Genomic DNA, 13,650 nt, shown 5'->3' on the forward strand with positions numbered 1-13,650 from the left:
GCCTTCAGCAAAAACATCTAGGATAGCCACCATCACATTCAACATTTATTCCAATGACATTCTCTTCCCCGAGCAGAGTAAATTATATCAAGACTAGTCTCAACAATCATCTTCAGCCACAAACCTCATGCCTCAAGGGTACCATCCCAACTATAAGCATTTCACTTTCTTTTATGGATTTAAAAAGGCTATGCTTGCACTGCTTGGCTTCCTCAAAAAACAATACCTTTCAGATGCTATCATTTAGTCACCAGAATAAGCGCTTGGTTAGATAAGGGTGTTGGACACCTGGCAACAGGATGTCCACACTTCATTTTCTCTCCGTTTCCACGCAGAGCAGTTTCATTATGGGCACAAATGCAAAGGCTACACAATCAATCGTTGTTGCTCTGGATCAGTGCTCTGCTACCTCCGTAACTGCAGGCTCTTCATGTTAGGGCCATGCTGAGATGCATGCTAAGTATAATACTTCCATCAACCTCTCCTCCTCTCTAATTGACCACATAACAACACAAAAGTAAACTGTGCACCTAGAGGAAGGTAACAGCTCACTTTGTTTTCTGCGTCCAGTTTTTAAGGGTTCCTGTACTGTGCTCATCAACACATACACAAAGGCTGAAGAAGCTAACTAAAAGAATCCAACAGTTTGCCTTCTCATCCTCTTCCCAGTGACAGAAACGTGCACAGGGCAATGTTTCGTCTAGCTACATAAGCAGACATGCACAAGTTGCTATGGATTTATGTCAGAGTAGGTGAGAAAAAAAGCACATGCTGATGATAAGCTTTGCAATTATTCTGGGAGCATTTTTGCACCACTTGCCTGCAGTCAAGAGCTTCAGTCTCTTATAAAACAATCCAAAGAAACACATCTCTCACAGAATCCTGCATCCCAAGGTTTTCCTTGATCTGAGAAGGTGACTACCTTATACTCCACAGCCTCATGCCAAGTCATCTAGCAAGAGCTGACATGAACCAACAGGTCCACAAGCTGATAAGCAAAGCTGTCAAGACATCATTTTGGAACCAGATCCTGAAACAATGCAGCATTGCTGCTTTCAGCTCCAGGGCAAGGTTACTATCAGCTAGTCTAGGAATTTTTTTGTTCTGTGCACCAACAATCAGAGTGGACGTGTTCTCAGATACCTTGGACCAAGATCACTCTGGAAAGGACTTGCATATGATTTGATGTTCCACAGAAGCAGGTGGCACATCTGCTGTATTTGCAGGAGGCAGAACTGTCAAGGTACACCGTTAAAATTTTCCATTGCTACAGGTATAAAAGGTCTCACACCATCTACTGTTCTGACGATGAAAGGACATGAACTCATTTTACCACCTCATCTGTGCAACACAAATTGGGGTTGTTAAAAAGATTGTTTTCTCAGGCCCCGATTAGAGCATTTCTCTTTTCAGGAGCTCCTGATTTCATAACATTTGTAATGCAAGTCATCACAAAGGCCAGACGTCCTCATGGAGCCCAAGATGTCCCACTGCTTTGTTCCCATGCTGGAACACTACTGTGCTAGCTGTCTAAATCTGTATTTTCAGGAATTTTATAATGTATTTTGAAGTGTATGCAGTCAAATGTTATCCATACTGTGTTCCTTACATAGTGTGGGTGACCGTATGTGCCAATAGGAAGCAAGACTTCTTCCAGTGATACTTCTCATCCACACAGCTCTCTTCCCGCTATGCTATTCAGAACACTTCGTCTGCATTCACCGGAGATGCCAAATGCCTTATACCAAGTCTCTTCCCACACTGAGATACACACTTGACTTCTACAAAGAGCAGTTAAACCTGTACTGAATGATCTTGGAAGTCTCATTCTTAGCTCCTAAGGACCAGTGCAGAACGTTCCTACCTACCCTACTTGTCTTCTTCCACAGGGGCCAGATTCCACTCAATTTTTTTCTTTGCACCTCTCGACTCCCAGTTTCAACTATGTGCAACACACTCTTTGTCCTTTATGCTAAAGATGACATTAATTATCCTGGTAAAGTCATAAGCAGAATGGACAAGGAGAAACGTTTTACGCCTGGCTTAGGTAGAAGTGCTGTGATCTATTTCAGATATGCCAAATGGGGACTCAAAAGACAAGAGATGAATCAAGAAGATAACAAGTCCTACTTTTTTGGGGAGGGTAATTACAACATTAGTCTGTGTACTGACCTTTTATCTCTGCAGATCTTGAAGTGGTCTTAGCAACTGGAAAGTCACACAATCACTAAAGTCATACATGTCTCAACTAGGAATTGCATTTTAGCAGCACAAAGAAAAGCCTCAAGAACAAAGGAAGCTTCACCCAAGAGCTGCTGCACAAGCACTTTCACCTATGGAAAATGGCAGAGGCTCCTGCGGCCTGGCCAAGGAGATTCAGAACCTGCCAGAGTCAGCGAGCACACGGCAGCAGCAGGCAGTGCACAGAGTGCTAAAGGAACCATTTTGAGAGCCCCTGCCCAAAAACGACAAAGAAAAATGACCTGCTCTGAAAAAGCTTTCTGTATTTATCTCCCACAGAAGACCTACAAAATGGAAGGCACTTAGTGTCTTTCAGGAGTGTCATCCTTCTTCCTGAAAGCCTGCAAAATTGGTTAGATTATTTTTATTTATTTATTTCTACCCTATTTCAGTAGGAATGCTGCCTTGGCAAGGAATTCAGAACCAAGCCTTGCAGCCTTACCACCTCAGCCCCCATCTTTGGGCTCAGAGGTAAGAGACACTTCTTCAGGCACGTACAGAAAAGACAAAGGCATTCAGACTGCTGAAGACTTTGCCAAGGAGCAACTTCGGACTGTCATTTGAAGGTCAGTCTTAAACATACAGTATTTATCTGCCTATTGTGAAACAACTGCTGGAGCAGCACAGTTTTAATAGAACATGTTAGTTAATTAAATCTGGAATGTTAATGGGTTTTTCATAATACCGTGGCACTGTATCTATGAAAAGCAATGAAAAAATTGTTCTATTTAAAAGTGGTAATAGTTGTAGTCTTTGAACATATGCTTAATGAATAAATCTGTTAGGAAAAAAGGCCTGTGTGTATTGGAGGGGGTTAGTATGTTTGTTCTCACTTAAAGCGTGCCATGATGGCAATAATCAACAGCAAATGGCCTCTATTGTCAGGACTGAAAATTCCATTTGGCCATTTACTTTCAGGTGAAACTGCTTTTTATTCAAAATAACACATTCTTTTAGCCTAACAGCTGAGTTGAAAATAAAGCCATGCCAGATTCATGTTATTAAGGACACCTGATAAGCACTCATGTTCTTTGGTGGGTGCAGAGTAAGAATCACAGCATAGTAATACCCAGGCAGCTTGCTACCACAGCATGGGGTGCAGCACACAAGGAGCCAAACAGACTCCAGTGAAGAGGCATTCAGATCCCATAGTGAGAACAGTCTAACAACCCAGTATGAGCACATATCGTAGTGGTGGGTGCAATTTCAGAGATGAAATTATATAGAATACAGTACAACACAAAGCCTCAACAGAATAGTGCAATTAAAGCTCAGATGCCCACCAGAACACTAAGACAGCAAAGCACACTGGAAGAAACTCAGTCTACTGGGGTTCCATGTCCATGAACAGGTGTGAAATGAACACACCAATGCCTTATGTGGGGAAATAAGTATGGGAGGTATGCACAGCTAAACCACAGCCAGCTGGGTACTTTTAAAAGAACTGACAGATGTTATTAAAATGCACCCCACAGAAGTCATGTGCGTCAGTATTTACTCAGCTCCTCTCCCGTCCTCCCAAAAGCTTTTCCCGTGCAGTGGCAGAATCTCTCTTTTCTCCATTAAATCTGGATGCTCCTTAGGAAGGTTCACCAAGGCAGACTCCCCTTCCTGTCCCTTCCCTCAATAACATGCTTGAATAGGTTCTTTTTACAACATCCAATCAAAGCCAAATCTCAATTGGAAGGCACATTTTGTGGTTAAAGGGCCATGGCTAACTCCCTGGTCACATTCAACCAGATTTCCAAACAGGGCACACTGCAGGTGCAAATCCTACTAACCAGGTGAAACCAGGCCATGATCAGCCCTGCTTTGACAACTCTTCTCAGGCAGCAGGGATGGGAGAGTGCTCCTCACTGCTTTTGGACAGTTCAGGCATAACTCAATGCCTGTTCTCCCTCAGCTTTGGTAACTTCTTAGTCCTTGCAGTCTCTCTTCTCTCTCATAAGAAATTTTCCCTATGAACATAAAGAGCAGATCCAGATTAACAAGATCAGAGATCATGAGTGGGAGGTAAGAGATAAAAAGAGGCAAAAAAAAAAAAGCAAGTCTCAGGTTCCCAAGGCTTCTTTTCTGAGAGAGAATTATGACACAATGAAGAATATATTCCATCATTAAAACCTCTGATTCTTAAGGATGGTATTTTCCTCCCACCCTCTTCTCAATATTATACTTACTGAAATACTTCTCTCATTGAGGTTTCTTGCATTTCCTTCTGCTAGATACAGAAATGGTACCAGCAGGTATAAGTAAAGCATGAAACTTCAGTCTGCAAACTATTAAGACAGAGGTCTAGATAGCATGGTTCCAAAAGAACAGGGCTTGTCAACGTTACAGAGTTGCTAAAGGAATGGCAGGAAGCTGACTTAGTTAAACTGATAGTAAAAATCTGAATGGATGCTCTTACTTTGTTTTCAGGCCGACAACTTCTGGCTGTTTAGCATGAATCAGCAGTGGAGGTTTAACATACCATGACACGAGACATTAGACTTCCACAGAGTGGTTTGCTTCAGCTCAAAAATCAGTTTGAGACTGTTACTAATGGCCACATGTCAGCAAGGTTCTGTTCTCAAAAATGACTAGCATGTTTACTGGGCTGACTTTCAGTTTATTTCAGCATGTAGCTATGTAAATAGTTTGCCCATTAATCAATCAGTCTACCAACTCAAACAGTGACCATAAGGCATGCAAAAAAAAAAAAAAAAGGTATGTAACAAGGTGCCTGAACCAAAAAACACTGAACTGTTTTGGATCTCAGATGCCTAAAACAGGCCTCTAAAATTTTTGACCTCTAAAATGTCTGTTTTACGACATTAAACTAGGTCCTACAAAACCACTCTCCATCAGGTAATATAAAAGATGAAAGTCAAGATAGACAAGAGACTAGCAACAACAAGCAGAGAAAGATAAAGATAAAATAAAGGTGAAGACAGGGACAAAAGAAGGAATGAGCATGCTTAAGAATAATGGAATGAGAATATGTGATGAGAGAAGAGATGAAAGAAGGAAATGAATACAAGGCCATAGAAGAAAAGCCCCCAGGAGGGGAAGTACGAAAGCCTGGCAGAAGGAGTGAGGGGAGACTAAAAACAGCAGCTGGCAGCAGCTCAAATCAAACAAGGCAGCATATGCAAGGAGTGCAGTACACTGAAAACTTCCTTCTTCTTGAGGATTAAACCTTAGAGTTATGGTAGAGTCTTCCCTCCCTCTCCTCTGGAAGCCCCTGCTCTAAACTCCAAAGCAGGAGAAGATCTATTTAAACTTCTCTGCAATTGTCATTTCCCAATTGCTACTGAGAGCTCCTCAGGGAAAATTTTAAAGGCAGACCTGCAGAAATAAGACATGGATTTTGATTCATCTTCTCTAGTGGGAAAAATGATGCTGGGCACCACTCCCTAAACAGTTAAGGACATCAACAAGCCAGATTTTCAGAAGGTCTAGGGAAATTTTCAAAATTCCCAGTCCAGCCAGACAGGGTCACAGGGTCTGAAACAGGACTTTATACAGCTTTAATCTTTTTTCAAAAGATGGGCCTAAGTTCTATTTTTTTTTAAATAGCTTAAAGACATGGGGTCTGTTTTGTACTGAAAGGTAATGAGACAATACTGCACAGTTGCTCTTGAAACCAAGACTGGCAGGCTTTTCAAGCTGCTGCCAACCATATGCTTTTGCTTTCTTTAATTGTATGTCTGCAAATACAGCACACAAATGTGTGTCCGTGTGTCACTGACAGTTAAAGAACCAGGTGCAGCTGTGAGAGCATCATCTACTACAAACTGGACAGTCTGAGAGCCCAGCCTTCCAGGCCTTAAGCTACAGGGATGTTTATGATACTTGCATCTGCACAAAACCTGAGAATAAGTTCTAAGTTGGCAAGTATTACAGTGCTAGCCAGGGCTAGTATGCATGACAAGCCAAGAAATTCCATTCCAAGGAATATCCCACTATGTCCCACCTGGTTTTTGTCCTGGTATGCACAGGCTGCTACATCTAACTGCACAGCAGGAACAAACTACAGCTGTGACTCTTCTCCCACCAGGACCATCCAGAGCAGGGTTGTAAGAAGAGACTGCTGTTGCACTTCTCAGGCCCACATACCCACATTTCCCTTATCAGAAACCAGGAAAAAAGAAAGATGATGCCATCCAGACCTCACTCTGACACCAATAAAGTACGTGGCCAGACTCATCTTCTGTGATTGCTAAATAACAAGCCTAAGAGACATACATCCTTGTGGAAGGGAAAGAGATGTACATACATCCTTGTGGAAACCCACAAAAAACTCAGCTGCTGGAGAAGCAGCAACAGGAGCAGAATGGTTAAGATATCTTGCTATAGAAAAACAAATAGTAAACTGCAGCTTTGCACAAAAACACTGCGCGAGATTAACCTAGGTATATTTTATTTTGTTACTTGGACTGTTACACTGAAGATGACAGCACACACCATAATACACCACTTCAAACTGCTTTTCGCAGAAATCTGTCTGCTCTAAAACAGTTTAACCTCCTTTTGAAGTTCATGGTTAACCCTCACAGCAATTCAAAACTCAAAATACACACTTCTCCAATACCAAGCTGTCAGCATTGCCAGAGACCAGTCAGATTCACAGTTCTCTCCAGAGCTGTTGTCACTCAAGATGCCTGCTGAAGTCGTTCACTTGTCAGTCATGCCCACCTATCCTATTTCTAGTTTCTTTCACGTGGTTGTAGTGCTACAAGGAGAACTGAAGTCCCTCTACCGTGGTCTAAAAAGGCACTTAGTGACATACATCCATGGCCATACCAACAAGGTGACTCTACTGTGGTTTTGTGCAGGCTGCCCGAAAGGTGGCCAAAGGATAACAACTTCCATTAGAACTTCAGTGGAAAACAAATAATCAATTTCCTTAAATGTCTCTGGAAATCCCAGACTGAGTAACATAAAAGTATCTTTGATATTGAACACAAAGATATCCCTGATATTGTGAGAAGAATGAGACTACACCAGAGGACAGCCTTAGCAGGTGTAAACATCTGTAAGCTACAAATTTCAGTTTATCAGTTGTACCTGCTACATAGTATAAGGCAAAAATGAGAAGGACAGAAGAAGAAGGAAGAGCACCATGGCAATTCACCTGCTACTTTTCCAGCTTGAGAAAGGGTCAAGTACAAGAAGAATTCAAAGTAAAAGCCTAAGAACCTGTCCAGCCCTTCATAAAGGTATGTCACACAAAAAAAAAGTCTTTCAAACACCACCTTCCAAGTCACCGCTTATGCGCCAAGATCTTGACAAAGGCAAAATTTTGCTGTGTGAACTTCATGTATTTAATCCATTGGTAAATGCTGAATTTGCCATCCATGGCAAAGTTTCTTTTGATGCTGCTCCTGAATGTTACAACTGGCATTTTCACTATTTACCTGCTGTGCTGTGAATGCCACTTATTCACGATTTGTAATAAAACAGGAAGAAAAACTGAAAGAAAATCTTACATGAAAACCAATGGGATTTTTCATGCGAAAGTCAGAACGGCTTTTTCACAATTCTATTTGCATGTTGTTAGCCAAACTGTTCAAGTTACTCTACAAACACTTTGTAGTGACAAATCTTTCTGAATCAAGCATTCATTGGAAATGCTGACTAGCATTTATAAATACTACAATAAAATCATGGAATGTCCACATAATGAAAGCTCAAGTTTAAGTCAACAATCTGTCTAAACTATGTTCCCAGGGCAGCCTTCTTTCTACTGTCAGTGGAAAGTGTTAGAACCTTATTCACTTCATTCTTTTTGCAAGAAATCTCCCTGAAGTCACCAGGGCTGTTTGTGCAACACCCCCAAACGAAAGAGATCACAATCTGGCCCACAAGAAACAATAATTATACTCTCACGTACTGTAGACAGCCGATGTCATCCCTCAAGTGAAGTTCCTTCAAGGCAAACTTCCTTATATAATTCTGAGAGAAACTTGTACTAAAGCAATAAAGACCATATAACTAAAACTAGCACATGGTAATTTACCAAATTGATACCTGTCAAGAAAACTAGATCGATTTTTGATTTACCTCTGTTGAAATCAGTGTCCCTGTAGATGCGAACCTTAAGAGGCAGTGTACCTTGGCACTGCAAACTGCCTCATTTTCATCATCTCCCTCTGAATCTTAGATGCAGAGTTAGAATGAGATTTATATCAGTTTTCTACCATGTTGAATTGTGTACATACTGCAGAAGAAACTTGCTTTAACAAAGATTTAACTTGAAAGACCTCAACTTCAAGCTGTCAACCCAAGTGCACGTTCCTTCAAAAATAGCATGTTTAATTTTGCTCTTTTTCACAGATTCATGTGACCCCTTTTATCTGCATCCTCTGTTCTACTCTCACTGCTGCAGCTCACGCATCTACAGCGAAACTTTTCAAGCCTCCAGGAACACCACCCAATTTTATTTTACTTGATGCACTATGTTGGGTGTAAGCACATGCAAAATCCAGCATGAGGCAGTTCTGTGAAATAAACAGCCTTCTGGGAGTTTGAAATGACAGTTTTTCCTATATAATCCATCATTTCATGCTTTAGCTGTCCTTTTCCACTGGCTAGCACAAACATATTCCAACAGTTTCCCAAAGCATTGTTCAGAATTTGAAAGTAAATATTTATTCAACATTTACCCTTCAACCTACCCTAACCAAGCAAAGCATTAGAATCATCTCATTAGTTCACACGCACAACACTGAAAGTGACAGTGTTTTCTTTGCACATGTTCCATTGATTGCTCAGCTTAGGCACTAAATACTGGGACCCTTCAGCCACATTCTAGACAGCATTTTCTGCATTGTCCAGGTTCATTAGCTTGTTCGTGAGCAAGTAGATGACATCTGTTCCTTAGCCAAACTGGAAGCAGGGGTCAGTTTATGGCCCTATAATGGACAATGACTAAAATGTTTATTTCAAAGTATCTTCTGGCAACTTTAAAGACACTGATTTGCATTTCATACACCACTTCCAGAGCCTTGGCTCCGATTACTATCGCTGATATTTTATCATTGTCTTTGCCTCTTGTACCAAAACCCATCCGTGCAGCCACCTCAGACTGAAGCTGTTTCAGGGTACCTTTTCAGCAAGCATGCTTACCAGAGACAGCCTATACAGCCAACTCTCTTCCCCCACAGTATTTTACCAATGCTTCCATACTGACAATATTGTGTTAACATGAAGGCAAGTACACAACCTTCAGCTCACACTCAGCTGGAGACCTTTGACTTTTTTTTGTCGGAACAAGTTCACCTTGATGTCAAATGGTTAACAACTGTCAATCTGTCAGTCTCTTCTGTCTCCCCTCCCATATCAGGTTTTCCCAGGGTAAGTTCTTCTGCAAGGCAGAACTATCACACCTTATTCTGCAATAAACAAAACTTAGTTGTTTTTTTCTTTTAAAAAACAAAACATATAAGCCAAAAAAAACCCGCTGCTTCGTATTGCCCACATATAAAGAGGAAGACACTATAATTGCTGAATTGAAAGTCTTTTTGTTAAATATCCTTTAGGCTACATCATGAACACATGATATTTAGGCCAAGCATCATCCAGTGGAAATGAGAAGAAATTAAAGAGGAGAACACTTGGTTTAGGGCAGTGCAAAAGCCTAAGCAAAAACAGAAGTGGGAGAAGTGATGTCTCATACTAACTAGGGGAAAAAGAAAGCATTATTCTATTAAAATCCTTCCTATATTTTCCACAAAGCAGTCATATGTGGACAGGAAAAAAGGAAATGAAATGTGAAAGCTCTGAACGTACTCAGTATCTTTAAGTAACATATGCTGACCTCATATCATAAACATATAACATTTACTACTCAGTAAAAACACTAGATAGTAGTAAGAGTAAAAAATAGATTTTGTTTGTGGTTTTTATGTTAGCAGATGGATCAAATTCACTCCTGTTTTAACTATGTACTTTTAAATGCATTTTACTCCAAATCTCACTGCAGGGATAAATTTGATAAGCTCTGTAAAATAAGTTCTGAATCTTTTTTTGTTGTTGTTGTTGAACCAGCAGAATGGCATTTACATATTGCTTTGAAGTTAATATAAAGTCTATGCCTATAAAGATGACATAGCATGCAGTATCATGTTTTTACTTATGCTCAGCTATCAAGATTAAGTGCTTTGAGGCAAAAAGTGAGTTTGACATTTACTGCATGTTTGAAAACGTCCTAACACAATCAAACTTCCAATTATTTGGCATGTCTACACATAACCTCAATGTAAAAGTAACGAATACTGAGGTTTTATAGCCTAGGTTTAACTGTGGCCTCAGAGGACCTGGACAAGACCTGTATAACACAAAGACTGCAAAGAACACAAACGTGAGCTTATGGAGAGGAAAGCGCATCCTTTCTACTGTCAAATGAGCAGTAAGCATTGATCACCAGCTGACCAAAGCTGACCACTAGTGCTTCATCTGAAAAGACAACTTGAACACACAATAGAGATATTTGCAGGGTACCTGAAGTGTCTCAGAATTTTTATGTAAACAAGAATAGGTCACAGCTCATAAAGGGCATTTCTGAAATAAAACGTACAGCAGGTGGAATGAACCCATTCACCTTACAGCTTGTTTGCATATGGAACATGTTTTTGTTCTCCAAATGCTCCCCAACAAAGGCTTTCAGCATCTTTCCATAAGCTGGGCCTCCCTCGCAGCGTGGAGTTGATTTGAAAGGCTTACCCACACCAACTGAACTGGCTTTTGTACCATAAAAACAATAATCGACTGCAATAATCTGCAAGGCAGCTATACTTGCAAGATGGTATGGAAGGCTGTACCAGTGCAGCATCAAGGCATTCTGATATTGTAAGCAGAAGGTAAATGGATTAGCTTTCTAGACAATAAAAAGAAAAAAGGTCTATCTACACCAAATGCCTTATTGAAAGTCCAGTCTTTCTAAAGTAGTTCTAAAAGCCCTCACTGTGGGGACAGGAAACACTTTAGAGTTAAGAGATAAAATATGCTTAGAACCAAGTCCAGAGTGACTTAAGTTTTCACCCACTACCCTGACCACTTAAAAAGAAAAACAACCAACAAAAAAAAAGCGCGCACACAAATCCACACTAGTTTCCTTACTGCTTACCACTAATAAACAAAAAATGTTTGAGACAGCTATGGACTAGATTTAGGATGACTTTCCTAGGAGCTTTAAGAAGACTGAAGATCAATCCTTTAGGTTTCTTTAGAAATCCTAGTTAAAATGAGCTTTATAGACATCAAGTAGTCTTTTAACAGAAGACAAACGGACCCTCTGCATAACGTGAGAACCACAGCTAGATTAAAAGATATTCAGCAGACCAAAAAGATCTAGCAAAAAGCATACATTCCCTGCTAACTGGGACTTGCAAAGCATTTACAACCTTGCTGTTACTTGTTCCCTTCATTCTCCAAGAAAATTAGGACAAGTTCTGAAAGAGCGTATGACAAGAGACAATTTTTCTTCCATGCTGAAGTATAATGTAATCTGATCTTCCTTGCCTTACTTACCACTAGACGCACTCAGTTCTTTTAGTCACATAGTAGCTTAGTTTCAATGTCTGCTCCAGGACAGATGAACCTCTGGGATTATTGTTTACGTCCTTTATGCCCTAGAATCCTAAAAAAACATAAATGAAAAGTCTAAGCTTGAATGCTACCAGATGTCCAAGAATCACTGGGGCCTTTTACACATCCTTTTGCCCAAAAAAGAAATTCTAGGGACCGTGATGTGATTTTCATCCCTAAACTATCAAGCCACTGATCTGAAATAAGCAGAAGCCAGAAATTACATTACCAAGAAGGAGAAATGTTTAATGTTATGATAACATCATTAGTCTGGTACACTGCTTATGGTTCATGTTTATCATCACTGCTCTGGCCCAGATCACTGCATGGAACTGCTTTCTTTTGGAAAACAATCTGGCAGCAGCCTGCAAATTCCTTGAACAGTAGCAGACAGAAGTGCACCCACCTGTACTTTGTCCTCTCCTAAGGCTGGGTTCCTGTAAGCAGTGTCTGAAAGCAGCTATGCCTGGCAGCACGTTCAACAGGCATTTGACCTCTTCTCAGCTTTTTGCAAATGATAGGATGGGATTGGAGGAAGCACAGAAAGGAGATGAAGTATATTCCTGTGTTACGCTGGCCCACCTACTTTTGTTTATTACCTGCATACAGAACTGTGATCCACGCAAAACCTTCAGCTGAAATCAGTGACTGATTTCACTAAGATCTCAGAGTCCTTAAAGGTCTGATAGTACAGGACTGAGACACTTACTACTTATTTGTGAAGGACCGTTGACTGCATCTTACCTACCTAAGGAGCTAACTGAACAAAGAATTTTGGAACAGTCCATCATAGCCTTAGACACTTAGTGCCACACCATGCCACTCAAAGCATAGCAAAAAACATGGGTAAAAGAGGGCCATACAGGTATGTAGAAAAAACAACAACAACAAAAAAACAAAACAAAAAACCCACCTCTAACAAAGTGCAAGGACTTTTTCCTCCTTTACAAATTCTACTAAGAGTGGGACCAAAGCTGTATTTTGTTTATCCAGAGGATACAGTGCTCTTCATCCAAGTCTTATATGGTGCACCATTAACTTCTAAAGCACATCACCAGGCACATTCATCCAAAGCCCACAGAAACCAATACAACTCTTTCTGCTGATGCCAACACACTTTGCATCACAAGCCCAATCAGGACACCTCCTGAAGAACAAGAATAAAAAAAAGGGCTAAATCCTGGAAGTACCCTCTCCTACAGAGCTCTTGTTGAAACCACAGATAATTCATTTTACTCAAAATTGGAAAGACCAGTTTTGAGCAGGCTAACAAACTGAAGTCCACCCAGAAATGCAGCCTTCACCCCTGACACAGGGACATGAGGTGACCACTGCATACAGGTAAGCATGTCTGTGCGTTAAAGAAAAAATATATTTTTATTTATAATAATGCAAGTCACATTCTTAGAAGACACCAGGATACAACAGGACAGCAGCCAGCTAAAACAAAGTCGGAGTCAGCTGTGAGGCACTCCTCAAAACATAACCTTAACTAACACAGCATATCTTAGCATTAAGGAATCTTCTGTTACCCAGGGTAAGGGACTACTAAGTCAAAGGAAGAAACTTACTGTAAAGCCTCGGTACAGCATCTTTCACTTATAATACAAACATAGCATAGAAGAACTATATAGGTCCAAGAACAAGAAATACTGTCTGGGTAGACAGTGTGTGTCAAAACGGAATCCAAATGTTATTCCTAAAACCAGAAAAAAAAAGACAGGAATAAGATTCACAGACCATATTATATTTTTATAGCCCCTTTGAAATACCTCTCTCTCCCTCCCAGGAAAAATATGAGAAACAATTATTTTCATAAGTGTTTTCATTAAGTTTGTT

At 40.5% G+C, this 13,650-nt stretch overlaps 1 protein-coding gene across 23 annotated transcripts in view; it reads right to left on the reverse strand.

Moving 5' to 3' along the window:
* The window catches only part of PTPN5 (protein tyrosine phosphatase non-receptor type 5), an 83,655-nt gene that overhangs the window by 46,454 nt on the left and 23,551 nt on the right, over positions 1-13,650 (reverse strand). For 7 of the 23 annotated variants that reach the window (XM_035539947.2, XM_035539954.2, XM_035539961.2 and 4 more), the window contains 3 exons: positions 13,383-13,510; positions 12,725-12,958; positions 11,755-11,863 (listed from right to left, as the gene is read on the reverse strand). The exons of 8 other annotated variants lie outside the window; for them this stretch is intronic. The gene's annotated coding sequence lies outside the window, so the exon portion shown is untranslated. The remainder of the gene's footprint in view (positions 1-11,754; positions 11,864-12,724; positions 12,959-13,382; positions 13,511-13,650) is intronic. 8 more of the 23 variants (XM_035539962.2, XM_035539950.2, XM_035539945.2 and 5 more) reach the window with 2 other exon arrangements.

The sequence above is a fragment of the Cygnus atratus genome, chromosome 5 (assembly GCF_013377495.2).
Source record: "Cygnus atratus isolate AKBS03 ecotype Queensland, Australia chromosome 5, CAtr_DNAZoo_HiC_assembly, whole genome shotgun sequence".
NCBI lineage: Eukaryota > Metazoa > Chordata > Aves > Anseriformes > Anatidae > Cygnus > Cygnus atratus.